This window comes from Juglans regia, chromosome 5, assembly GCF_001411555.2.
Source record: "Juglans regia cultivar Chandler chromosome 5, Walnut 2.0, whole genome shotgun sequence".
NCBI lineage: Eukaryota > Viridiplantae > Streptophyta > Magnoliopsida > Fagales > Juglandaceae > Juglans > Juglans regia.
This window is the reverse complement of record NC_049905.1, coordinates 8238962-8253293: the sequence shown is the minus strand read 5'-3', so window position 1 is coordinate 8253293 and position 14332 is coordinate 8238962.

Here is a 14332-nt window from a genome sequence, read left to right as displayed (position 1 = left end):
TTTCAAGACAACAAGCTCAAAAGACATAAAGCTTCTACCATAATATACCCGCTTATTTCCCGGGCAGAATACGACAATTGTCTTGTTATAATATAGTTGTTGAAAACTGCCAGTATAAAATGTGTAACTACCCTTCATAATCGTAGAATGTGTATCTCATCGGTGAAAAATAATAGAACAAAAATCTGGGACAAACTTACCTTTACCGTTTAACAGATGATTATAATTTCAACTTGAAAACTAAAATTTAAATACCCAAAAACCCTTTTTTGCATCCTTTCATCTTAGCATCAAAATTGAGGTCTTCATGAATGAAGGGCTGAAACCTATAAATGGTATTTTATATATAAAAAAATTGTACGTACAAAATGTCATCTAGAGACCTAGAGAGCGTCTACTACCTTTGGATCTAAGTTGAAGGCTAGTAACTAAGCCTACCCTTTTGATGTTTCAAATGCCGAAGGCCTTATCTACAAATCTCAAGTTTTTGCAACTAAAATTTAAAATCCCTCAGAATGGAAAAACTAATTCAAAATTTCTAAACTTATGTAACTACCAACCATCTAATATGTAAAAACATAAAATACAAGTAGTATATCCAAGTAGAGATGGATTAGGAGGAGAAGGAAGAGATGAGGAGGTGGAGAGGAAAAGAAGATGAGTAGGACGATTAGAATTGAGAAAGAGAGGTAGAAATGATGAGGAGAATGAAGAGAAGATGGGGAGGACGGTGAGAAAGATACGAGGAGGACAACAATGAGGAAGAGATAAGTAGTAGGACAAAGAGAAGATGAGGGACGATAAGAAATAGAGGAGGATGATGATGAGGAGTTAGTAGAGTACGATGAGGAAGATGGGAGGAAGAGATGAGGAGAAGATGACAGGAAGAGTATGATGATGAACATAGTTGGAAGAGAGGAGGAAGAGAAGATGTGGTGGGCGAGTGGAAGATGACGATGATGAAGAGATGAGGAGGAGAAGGATGAAAAGGAGAGCAGGATGATGAGGAAGAGTGGACGAGGAGAAAGAATAGAGGAAGAAGAAGATGAGGAAGATAGAAGGAAGAAAGGAAGAAAGGAAAAGAACGAGGAGGATTGGAAGTGAACAACAGTTAGTAATAAAAAATATAAGAAAGAGAGGAGGACGACGATGAGGAGGAAGAAGAGTACGATGAGAAGATACGAGGATGATGAGAAAGACACGAAGAGGAGGACGATGAGGAAGAGATAAATATGAGGATGAAGTGAAGAGGAGGGACGATGAGAAAGAGAGAAGGACGAAGATGAGGAGGAGGAAGAAGAGTACGATGAGGAAGATGAGAGGAAGAGATGTGGAGAGGAGGAGGAGGAAGAGTATGATGAGGAAGATAGGTGGAAGGGAGGAGGTGAGAAGGAGGAGGAAGAGAAGATGATGAGGAAGAGTGGAAGATGACGACGAGGAAGAGATGAGGAGGAGAAGGAAGAGAATGAGTGGACGAGGAGAAAGAATAGAGGAAGTGTACAATGATGAAGATAGAAGGAAGAAAAGAACAGGAGGAGGATTGGTGGAAGAGGGGGAGGTGGAGGTGGATTGGAAGTGAGTAGCAATTAATAAATAAAAAAAAATATAAGAAAATCTTATGTTGTTATATTATTTTTAAAAGTAAGTGAGTATAAGAAAAACATCTCATAATATGCATTGTATAAACAATATCTCATAAAGAATACAAAATAGATAAACAACAAAAAGCTTAATATGTTTCAAATACATAAACATCGCACAAACCTTTTGTAAAATATCTTCGCAAAGTTCATTGCTACATTGTTAAAATTGCATCAACCGGCACGAAAACCTGCACCTAGACAAACCAACTGAACCACAAATTTTGCAACTTGTGGACGAGTTATGATTAACGAAGAATAATGTTAGATGTTCATTGTTATAAAAATAATATAAAATTTAAACTTCAAGACAACAAGCTCAAAAGACATAAAGCTTCTACCATAATATACCTACTTATTTTTCGGGCAGAATACGACAATTGCCTTGTCATAATATAGTTGTTGAAAGCTGCTAATATAAAATGTGTAACTACCCCTTCATAATCATATAATGTGTATCTCATCGTACGAAAATCTAGGACAAACGTACCTTTACCATTTAACAGATGATTATGATTTCAACTTGAAAACTGAAATTTAAATACCAAAATAACCTTTTTTGCATCCTTTCATCTTAGCATCAAAATGAGAAGTCTTCATGAATGAAGGGCTGAAACCTGTAAATGGTATTTTATATATAAAAAAAAAATGGAGGGTACAAAATGTCATCTAGAGACCTAGAACTTATACTACCTGTGGATCTAAGCCAAAGGCCAGCGACTAAGCCTACCCACTTGATGTTTCAGATGCCGAAGGCATCATCTACAAATTTCAAGTTTTCGCGACTAAAATTTTAAATCCGTCAGAATGGAAAAATGAATTTAAAATTTCTAAATATATCTAACTACAAACCATCTAACATGTAAAAACATAAAATACAAGTAGTATATCCATGTAGAGATGGATTAGGAGGAGAAAGAAGAGATGAGGGAGGAGGAGGAGGAAGAGAAGATGAGTAGCACGATGAGAATTGAGAAAGAGATGAGGGGGGGCCAATGAGGTAGAAATGATGAGGAGGAGAATGTAGAGAAGATGAGCACGAAGATTATGAGGAAGAGATAAGTAGTAGGACGAAGAGAAGAGGAGGAGGGACGGTGAGAAATAAAGGAGGAGGAGGACGATGAAGAGGAAGAAGAATAAGATGAGGAAGATATGAGGATGATGAGGAAAAGATAAATAGGAGGACGAAGAGAAGATGAGGGACGATGAGAAAGAGAGGAGGAGCAGGAAGAAGAGTACGATGAGGAAGATGGGAGGAAGAGATGAGGAGATGACGATGAGGAAGAGAATATGACAGGAAGAGTATGATGATGAAGATAGTTGGAAGAGAAGATGTGGTGGAAGAGGATGATGTGGATGAGATGAGGAGGAGAAGGATGAGAAAGCGAGGAGAATGATGAGGAAGAGTGAACGAGGAGAAAGAATAGAGGAAGAAGAAGATGAGGAAGATAGAAGGAAGAAAGGATGAGGAGGAAGAAAGGAAAAGAACGAGGTGGATTGGAAGTGAGCAACTGTTAGTAATAAAAAAAATATAAGAAAGAGAGGATGACGACGATGAGGAGGAAGAAGAGTACGATGAGTAGATACGAGGACGATGAGAAAGACACGAAGAGGAGGATGATAAGCAAGAGATAAATATAAGGACGGAGTGAAGAGGAGGGAAGATGAGAAAGAGATAAGCAAGATAAGGAGGAGGAAGAGTACGATGAGGAAGAGTATGAGGAAGAGGAGTATGCTAAGGAAGAGTATGAGGAGGAGGACGATGCAGAGAAAGAAGAGTACCATGAGGGAGTTGGGAGGAAGAGATGAGGAGAGGAGGAGGAAGAGTATGATGCGGAAGATAGGTGGAAGGGAGGAGGTGAGAAGGAGGAGGAAGAGAAGATGATGAGGAAGGGTGGAAGATGACGACGAGGAAGAGATGAGGAGGAGAAGGAAGAGAAAGAGTGGACAAGGAGAAAGAATAGAGGCAGTGTACAATGATGAAGATAGAAGGAAGAAAAGAAGATGAGGATTGGTGGAAGAGGAGGAGGAGGACTGGAAATGAGTAGAAATTAGTAATAAAAAAAATATAAGAAAATCTTATGTTGTTATATTAGTTTTAAATGTAATTGAGTATAAGAAAAACATCTCATAATATGCATTGTATAAATAATTTCTCAAAAAGAATACAAAATAGATAAACAACAAAAAACTTAATTTGTTTCAAATACATAAACATCGCACAAACCTTTTGTAAAATGTCTTCGCAAAGTTCATTTCTACATCGTTAAAATTGCATCAACCGGCATGAAAACCTGCACCTAGACAAACCTGCTGAACCACAAATTTTGCAACTTGTGGAGGAGTTACGATTAACGAAGAATAATGTTAGATGTTCATCGCTATAAAAACAATATAAAATTCAAACTTCAAGACAACAATCTCAAAAGACATAAAGCTTCTACCGTAATATACCTGCTTATTTCCCGGGCAGAATACGAAGATTGTCTTGTCATAATATAGTTGTTGAAAGTTGCTAGTATAAAATGCGTAACTACCCTTCATAATCGTAGAATGTGTATCTCATTGTATGAAAAATAATAGAACGAAAATCTGGGACTTTAAATACCCAAAAAAAACCTTTTTTGCATCCTTTCATCTTAGTATCAAAATGAGAGGTCTTCATGAAGGAAGGGCTAAAACCTGTAAATGGTATTTTATATATAAAAAAAATTGGTGAGTAGAAAATGTCATCTAGAGACCTAGAGAACGTATACTACCTTTGGATCTAAGTTGAAGGCTAGCGTTAGGCCTACCCACTTGATGTTTCAGATGCCGAAGGCCTCATCTACAAATCTCAAGTTTTCGCGACTAAAATTTCAAATCCGTCATAATGGAAAAGTGAATTCAAAATGACTAAAACTACAAACCATCTAATATGTAAAAACATAAAATACAAGTAGTACATCCAAGTAGAGATGCATTAGGAAGAGAAGGAAGAGATGAGGAGGTGGAGGAGGAAGAGAAGATGAGTAGGACGATGAGAATTAAGAAAGAGAGGAGAGAGGGCCAATGAGGTAGAAATGATGAGGAGGAGAATGAAGAGATGATGAGGAGGACGATGAGAAAGATACGAGGAGCACGATGATGAGGAAGAGATAAATAGTAGGATGAAGAGAATAAGAGAGACGATGAGAAATAGAGGAGGAGGAGGACGGTGAGGAGGAAGAAGAGTACGATGAGGAAGATATGAGGATGTTGAGAAAGATATGAGGACGATGAGAAAGATACGAGGAGGAGGACGAAGAGAAGATGAGAGACGATGAGAAAGAGAGGAAGATGATGATGAAGAGGAAGAAGAGTACGATGTGGAAGATGGAGGAAGAGAAGATGACAGGGAGAGTATGATGATGAAGATAGTTGGAAGAGAGGAGGAAGAGAAGATGTGGTGGACGAGTGGAAGAGGACGATGAGGAAGAAATGAGGAGGAGAAGGATGAGAAAGAGATGAGGAAGATAGAAGGAAGAAAGGAAGATGAGGAAGAAAGGAAAAGAATGAGGACGATTGGATCTAAGCAACAATTAGTAATAAAAAATATAAGAGAGAGGAGGACGACGATGAGGAGGAAGAAGAGTACGATGAGGAAGATATAAGGACGATGAAAAAGACACGAAGAGGAGGACGATGAGGAAGAGATAAATATGAGGACGAAGAGAAGAGGAGGGACGATGAGAAAGAGAGGAAGATGAAGATGAGGAGGAAGAAGATGAGTACAACGAGGAAGGTGGGTGGAAGAGATGAGGAGAGGAAGAGGAGGAAGAGTATGATGCGGAAGATAGGTGGAAGGGAGGATGTGAGAATGAGGAGGAAGAGAAGATGATGAGGAAGAGTGGAAGATATGACGACAAGGAAGTGATGAGGAGGAGAAGGATGAGAAAGAGTGGACGAGGAGCAAGAATAGAGGATGTGTACAATGATGAAGATAGAAGGAAGAAAAGAAGATGAGGATTGGTGGAAGAGCCGAGGAGGAGGATTGGAAGTAAGTAGCAATTAGTAATAAAAAAAATATAAGAAAATCTTATGTTGTTATATTAGTTTTAAACATAATTGAGTATAAGAAAAACATCTCATAATATGCATTGTATAAATAATATCTCATAAAGAATACAAAATAGATAAACAACAAAAAACTTAATATGTTTCAAATACATAAACATCGCACAAACCTTTTGTAAAATGTCTTCGCAAAGTTCATTTCTACATCGTTAAAATTGCATCAACCGGCATGAAAACCTGCACCTAGACAAACCTGCTGAACCACAAATTTTGCAACTTGTGGAGGAGTTACGATTAACGAAGAATAATGTTAGATGTTCATCGCTATAAAAACAATATAAAAATAATATAAAATTCAAACTTCAAGACAACAATCTCAAAAGACATAAAGCTTCTACCGTAATATACCTGCTTATTTCCCGGGTAGAATACGACAATTGTCCTGTCATAATATAGTTGTTGAAAACTGCTAGTATAAAATGTGTTACTACCCTTCATAATCTGGGACAAACTTACCTTTACCGTTTAACAAATGATTATAATTTCAACTTGAAAACTGAAATTTAAATACCGAAAAAACCTTTTTTGCATCCTTTCATCTTAGCATCAAAATGAGAGGTCTTCATGAATGAAGGGCTGAAACCTGTAAATGGTATTTTATAAATAAACAAAAAATGGTGACTACAAAATGTCATCGTGAGACCTAAAGACAGTCTACTACCTTTGGATCTAAGTTGAAGGTTAGCGACTAAGCCTACCCACTTGATGTTTCAGATGCCGAAGGCCTCATATACAAATCTCGAGTTTTCGCGACTAAAATTCCAAATCCAAAATGGAAAAATGAATTAAAAATTTCTAATTATATCTAACTACAAACCATCTAATATGTAAAAACATAAAATACAAGTAGTATATCCAAGTAGAGATGGATTAGGAGGAGAGGAAGAGATGAGGAGGTGGAGGGGGAAGAGAAGATGAGTAGGACGATGAGAATTGAGAAAGAGAGGAGGGGGGTCAATGAGGTAGAAATGATGAGGAGGAGAATGAAGAGAAGATGAGGAGGACGACGATGAGGAAGAGATAAGTAGTAGGACAAAGAGAAGAGGAGGGACGCTGAGAAATAGAGGAGGAGGAGGACGATGAGAAGATACGAGGAGGAGGATGATGAGGAAGAGACAAATAGGAGGATGAAGAGAAGATGAGGGACGATGAGAAAGAGAGGAGGAGGAGGAGGAGGAGGAGGAGGAGGAGGAATAAGAGTACGATGAGGAAGATGGGAGGAAGAGAAGAGGAGATGACGATGAGGAAGAGAATATGACAGGAAGAGTATGATGATGAAGATAGTTGGAAGAGAGGAGGAAGAGAAGATGTAGTGGACAAGTTAAAGAGGACGATGAGGAAAAGATGAGAAAGAGAGGAGGATGATGAGGAAGAGTGGACGAGGAGAAAGAATAGAGGAAGAAGAAGATGAGGAAGATAGAAGGAAGAAAGGAAGAGGAGGAAGAAAGGAAACGAACGAGGAGGATTGGAAGTGAGCAACAGTTAGAAATAAAAAATATGAGAAAGAGAGGAGATGATGATGACGATGAGGAGGAAGAATAGTACGATGAGAAGATACGAGGACGATGAGAAAGACACGAAGAGGAGGACGATGAGGAAGAGATAAATATGAGGACGGAGTGAAGAGGAGGGAAGATGAGAAAGAGAGGAGGAAGAGGAGGAGGAGGAGGAAGAGTATGATGAGAAAGAGAGGAGGAAGAGGAGGAGGAGGAAGAGTATGATGAGGAAGAGTATGAGGAAGAGGAGTATGATAAGGAAGAGTATGAGGAGAAGGACGATGAAGAGGAAGAAGAGTACGATGAGGAAGATGGGAGGAAGAGATAAGGAGATGAGGAGGAGGAGGAGGAAGAGCATGATGAGGAAGATAGGTGGAAGGGAGGAGGTGAGGAGGTGAGGAGGAGGAAGAGAAGATGATGAGGAAGAGTGGTAGATGACGACGTGGAAGAGATGAGGAGGAGAAGGAAGGGAAAGAGTGGACAAGGAGAAAGAATAGAGGAAGTGTACGATGATGAAGATAGAAGGAAGAAAAGAAGAGGAGGATTGGTGGAAGACGAGGAGGATTGGAAGTGAATAGCAATTAATAATAAAAAAACTATAAGAAAATCTTATGTTGTTATATTAGTTTTAAATGTAATTGAGTATAAGAAAAACATCTCATAATATGAATTGTATAAATGATATCTCATAAAGAATACAAAATAGATAAACAACAAAAAATTTAATATGTTTCAAATACATAAACATCGCACAAACCTTTTGTAAAATATCTTCGCGAAGTTCAATGCTACATCGTTAAAATTGCATCAATCGGCACTAAAACCTGCACCTAGACAAACCTACTCAACCACAAATTTTGCAACTTGTGGAGGAGTTATGATTAACAAAGAATAATGTTAGTTGTTCATCTCTATAAAAATAATATAAAAATAATATAAAATTCAAACTTCAAGACAACAAGCTTAAAAGACATAAAGCTTCTACCGTAATATACCTTCTTATTTTTCGGGCAGAATACGACAATTCCCTTGTCATAATATAGTTGTTGAAAGCTGCTAGTATAAAATGTGTAACTACCCTTCATAATCATAGAATGTGTATCTCATCGTATGAAAAATAATAGAACGAAAATCTGGGGAAAACTTACATTTACCGTTTAACAGATGATTATAATTTCAACTTGAAAACTAAAATTTAAATACCCAAAAAACCTTTTTTGCATCCTTTCATCTTAGCATCAAAATGAGAGGTCTTCATGAACGAAGGGCTGAAACCTGTAAATGGTATTTTATATATAAAAAAAAAAAACAAATGGGGAGTCCAAAATGTCATCTACAGAGTGTATACTACCTTTGGATCTAAGTTGAAGGCTAGTGACTAAGCCTACCCACTTGATGTTTCAGATGCCGAAGGCCGCATCTACAAATCTCAAGTTTTCGCGACTAAAATTTCAAATCCGTCAGAATGGAAAAATGAATTCAAAATGACTAAAACTACAAACCATCTAATATGTAAAAACATAAAATACAAGTAGTACATCCAAGTAGAGATGGATTAGGAGGAGAAGGAAGAGATGAGGAGGTGGAGGAGGAAAAGAAGATGAGTAGGACGATGAGAATTGAGAAAGAGAGGAGGGGGGTCAATGGGGTAGAAATGATGAGGAGGAGAATGAAGAGAAGATGTGGAGGACGACAATGAGGAAGAGATAAGTAGTAGGACGAAGAGAATAGGAGAGACGATGAGAAATAGAGGAGGAGGAGGACGGTGAGGAGGAAGAAGAGGACGACGATGAGGAAGATACAAGGACGATGAGGAAGAGATAAATATGAGGATGAAGAGAAGAGGAGGGACGATGAGAAAGAGAGGAGGAGGAAGATGAGGAGGAGGAAGAATAGTATGATGAGGAAGATTGGAGGAAGAGATGAGGAGAAGAGGAAGAGGAAGAGTATGATGAGGAAGAGTATGATGAGGAAGATAGGTGGAAGGGAGGAGGTGAGAAGGAGGAGAAAGAGAAGATGATGAGGAAGAGTGGAAGATATGACGACGAGGGAGAGATAAGGATGAGAAAGAGTGGACGAGGAGAAAGAATAGATGAAGTGTACGATGATGAAGATAGAAGGAAGAAAAGAAGAGGAGGATTGGTGGAAGAGTAGGAGAATTGGAAGTGAGTAGCAATTAGTAATAAAAAAAAATATAAGAAAATATTATGTTGTTATATTAGTTTAAAATGTAATTGAGTATAAGAAAAACATCTCATAATATGCGTTGCATTAATAATATCTCATAAAGAATACAAAATAGATAAACAACAAAAAACTTAATATGTTTCAAATACATAAACATCGCACAAACCTTTTGGAAAATATCTTCGCAAAGTTCATTGCTCCATCATTAAAAATGCATCAACCGGCACGGAAACCTGCACCTAGACAAACATATTGAACCACAAATTTTGCAACTTGTGGGGAGGAGTTATGATTAACGAAGAATAATGTTAGATGTTCATCACTATAAAAACAATATAAAAATAATATAAAATTCAAACTTAAAGACAACAATCTCAAAAGACATAAAGCTTCTACCGTAATATACCTGCTTATTTCCCGAGCAGAATACGACAATTGTCTTGTCATAATATAGTTGTTGAAAGTTGCTAATATAAAATGTGTAACTACCCTTCATAATCCGTAGAATGTTTATCTCACCGTATGAAAAATAATAGAACGAAAATCTAGTTCAAACTTACCTTTACCATTTAATAGATGATTATAATTTCAACTTGAAAACAGAAATTTAAATACCAAAAAAACCTCTTTTGTATCCTTTCATCTTAGCATCAAAATGAGAGGTCTTCATTAATGAATGGCTGAAACCTGTAAATGGTATTTTATATATAAAAAAAAAAATGGTGAGTACAAAATGTCGTCAAGAGACCTAGAGAGCGTCTACTACCTTTGGATCTAAGTTGAAGGCTAGTGACTAAGCCACTTGATGTTTCAAATGCCAAAGGCCTCATCTACAAATCTCAAGTTTTCGTGACTAAAATTTAAAATCCTTTAGAATGAATGGAAAAATGAATTTAAAATTTCTAAAGATATCTAACTACAAACTATCTAATATGTAAAAACATAAAATACAAGTAGTATATTATTAGGAGAAGGAAGAGATGAGGAGGTGGAGAAGGAAGAGAAGATGAGTAGGACGATGAGAATTGAGAAAGAGAGGAGGGGGGTCAATGAGGTAGAAATGATGAGGAGGAGAATGAAGAGAAGATGAGGAGGACGATGAGAAAGATATGAGGAGGACGACGATGAGGAGGAAGAAGAGTACGAATTGGAAGATATGAGGACGATAAGAAAGATACGAGGAGGACGACGATAAGGAAGAGATAAATAGGAGGACGAAGAGAAGAGGAGGGACGATGAGAAAGAGAGGAGGAAGAAGAGTACGATGTGAAAGATGGGGGAGGAAGAGATGAGGAAGAGAAGATGACAGGAAGAGTATGATGATGAAGATAGTTTGAAGAGAGGAGGAAGAGAAGATGTGGTGGACGAGTGGAAGAGGACGATGAGGAAGAGATGAGGAGGAGAAGGATGAGAAAGAGAGGAGGATGATGAGGAAGAGTGGGCGAGGAGAAAGAGTAGAGGAAGAAGAAGATGAGGAAGATAGAAGGAAGAAAGGAAGAGGAGAAAGAAAAGAAAAGAACAAGGAGGATTGGAAGTAAGCAACAATTAGTAATAAAAAAATATAAGAAAGAGAGGACGACGACGATGAGGAGGAAGAAGAGTACAATGAGGAAGATACAAGGACGATGAGAAAGACATGAAGTGGAGGATGATGAGGAAGAGATAAATATGAGGAAGAAGAGAAGAGGATAGAAGATGAGAAAGAGAGGAGGAGAAAGATGAGGAGGAGGAATAAGAGTATGATGCGGAAGATGGGAGGAAGAGATGAGGAGAGGAGGAGGAGGAAGAGTATGATGAGGAAGATAGGTGGAAGGGGGGGAGGTGAGAAAGAGGAGGAAGTGAAGATGATGAGGAAAAGTGGAAGATGACGACGAGGAAGAGATGAGGAGGAGAAGGATGAGAAAGAGTGGATGAGGAGAAATAATAGAGGAAGTGTACTTGTATTTGATATAATCACTCGGTTGCATTGGGCTCAGGGTTTTCCTTCGAACAACCTCCCACAGTGCTTAGGAGAATGCCCTCTCCAATCGCCACAAGGACTAATCAAATCCCAACAAATTATACAATCTAATTCTTCCTGATGAGTTTCATTTTGTCTGTCCTTTCTTCTGAATTAGACATGGAATGAGCTAGTTCACTCTGGAACCCTTCTCAATCATTGCCTGAGCATTCCATACCCATTGAACTAACATTCTATTCACTTATTGTCTCAGGTTCCAACTCTTGTTTTTCCAAAAGATTAATAATAATCATATGCATTACTAGTAAATTAATCAACATCAAATAATTCTGCTAAATAATAAAATTAATCAATAACAAAAAAAAAATACAGTAACCAGCGCAAGAAGTTGATTACAAGGAGTAGTTAGAGGGCATGAAAGCCAAAAATACAAAAGTAAATTTGCGGCATGGAATATTTCTCTACATCTCAAAAACCTTAAAGGCTTCGAAACCGCAACGGAAAGAAAAAACCATAAATAAATTAGAAAAACTTTCTTTCTGGAGATCATTTTCAGTGGATTGACAATAAAAAGAGAACTATATGCAAATGCAATCTTTAAGGAACTATCATATAATAGCATAATATGCCTTAAAAATTAACTACGAGTGAGAAAGGAAAACAAAGCACCCCATATATGCATAGAAAATACATGTTTCAAAGAACAAAACATAGATAACAAAATCTTGAATATTCCAGCTGACTTGAATCCAAAATATAAACGTAACACTTAACTTTTATCATCAATCTTTACAAACTTCACTGCCACATTGTTAGAACCTGTGTACTGCTATCCTATCACACACCGACATGGGAAATAGACACAATCAGCCAAAACCTATATAACAACAAAGTACTAATTTGAAGATGAGCAAGTAGCGTATGACTATGATTCCGTACACAAAATGAAAACTGATAAACCAATAGTTCATGAAGGATAGACTCATATAACACGAGAATCAAACAACTACGAAAAATGACAAAGTTGTTGATCTTTAAAACTATAGAAAGAAAAACAAATAAAAATAAATCTAATGGTTAATGACTGCTGACTCACAAAAGACAAAATAACTTCTAATGAGAATACCTGTTGATGCCTTGATAACACAATAATTATCAATAAATGTTAATGCAAAGAGCGACTATCTTTCAAGATCAAAGTAACAAATATTTGACCAGACAAATTCTAATATATAGAAAATTATACAAGAGCATTAAACCCAATATCTGCAATCAACTTATTCACCTTACCTTACGAAAGAAGTGATTCAAGTTCAACTAGAAGAGAGAAAGATATCTACCCAAAACAATTTCTGCCCTTCATACATCAGCATAGATATGAAGCACCATGAAGGAGGGTTGAGAGCTGCAAATAATCTCATACAAAAAAAGATCCAAATGTTAGTGGGAGCTTTCATGAATCTCACTCTAGTACCAGCATGGTATGTACCAAAGTATCTTCTGTAGACAGAGCAGGCTCCAACTGGGCTGCCTTTCTAGCCTTTCTTATCTCATTTAAAAAGAAGAATGAAATAAGAATAACATATTATGATGTGCAAAAGATTAGCAAGAAGTATTCACTGCTGAAAGACACTCGAAAAATGGTTTAACAACAATGATTAAAGGATTAGAACACTTGTAATCACCAGTTACCCAACAAGTCATCTCTAACATGATTCACATATGAATTTATTTATAGAAAATGGAATTAGTTTTAACACTTGCATTTTTGCAAGACTACCAAACCTAAACAAAGTTCACTGAGATTATTAACGAGGCTCTTAAAAAAAAAAAAGTAGGCAATCATCTTACAGAAATTAAGAGTCTCATATGGTTTCAACCAGAGTAGGCTAACAGCAAATACACTTGCAACTGACACACTTGAGCATGCAGAATATTTAGAGTTAAAAGACCATAAGCCCCCATCCTTCCCAACTTAAGAGGACAATTCCGGGGTGGCGTGTCTTGTGAGGAACCCTATATAAATACTCAAGCATACAGATTTATCCTATCAGATGAGGTCATGCACAATTACAAAAACTAGGTGTTTATTTGAGGAGTTGGTTTGATAGGATGTATACTAATCAACGTATGTGGACTTTGCACAAGCAGACCCAAACCTATCAACCAATGATTATATTCATTCAAATTTATCTTCACATATCTGATGGAGAACCTCACTCAAGAAGAGTGTTTGCAACACAAAGTAAGAAGTTCATCATAGTCCAAGATAGCTTATAAGGTGTTATAAGAACGACAAGCAAAAGGAAGAGCGATAAAATTCATCAAGAATTTAGACAAGAAGCATAAGTAGAGTAACACCACGATTCCAGAGCGCTCCATGGCACGGTTATGAACTAGAGTAACAACAGTCCCCACCCCATCCAATTCAACATGCTCCACGACAAGCGTTAACATTGATAGATTGATAAGTTAAAAAAAATGATTTTAATTCAAACGAATCGAAGTTAAAAGACTACTAGCAACTAGAGAATACAGGACATACCTTCGATGATCACCCTGAGCAACAATAAATCTCATCCACCAAGAATAATGTACCGGAAAAAGTGCCAAGAGGCTCACCTTAAGGTCTCCTTCACAGCCATTACAGTTGCCGTCTTTCTAGGACACAACGCTAAAAGACTAAATATATAATAAATAAAGATAAGAATGAACTCAAAAATCAATGATAAAAATAAACAAAATTACGGAAGATTTGGCGTTCAAAAGACTTTACATGAGGGAGGTTAGGACCTTTTGTCTTCTCAATCAAGCAATCGTCAAGAAGAGAGCAAGGCCACGTTTGGAATCAGGTCCAATTGTGAATCTCTTAGCCGAATCAACGAAAATCCCTTCGGCGAAGAATTCGAATCAGACCAGTAACAGATTTATTGCAATGCTTACAGTTTGGAGCA